Source organism: Gekko japonicus, unplaced genomic scaffold, assembly GCF_001447785.1.
Source record: "Gekko japonicus isolate JY-2015 unplaced genomic scaffold, Gekko_japonicus_V1.1 scaffold5481, whole genome shotgun sequence".
NCBI classification, from domain to species: Eukaryota; Metazoa; Chordata; class Lepidosauria; order Squamata; family Gekkonidae; genus Gekko; species Gekko japonicus.
The window spans coordinates 43737-43938 of record NW_015160996.1 but is presented as its reverse complement, the minus strand read 5'-3'; positions in this window follow the sequence as shown (position 1 = coordinate 43938).

The window sequence follows — 202 nt, the reverse complement described above, 5'->3', positions numbered from 1 at the left end:
GTCAGTGCCAAGCCTCACTTCCCCTCACCCATTTACTCTCATTAAGCAACACATAGCACTATTCACAAAACCTGATAGCTTTTCCCATCCTTTACTTATAGGGTTATCAAGCACCATTTGTACCTATAGTCCACCTCAGGTAAACCCATCAAGTTTCTCCCAGATCATTGTCCACCTCCAAAACAACCCAAGCTATTAAGAA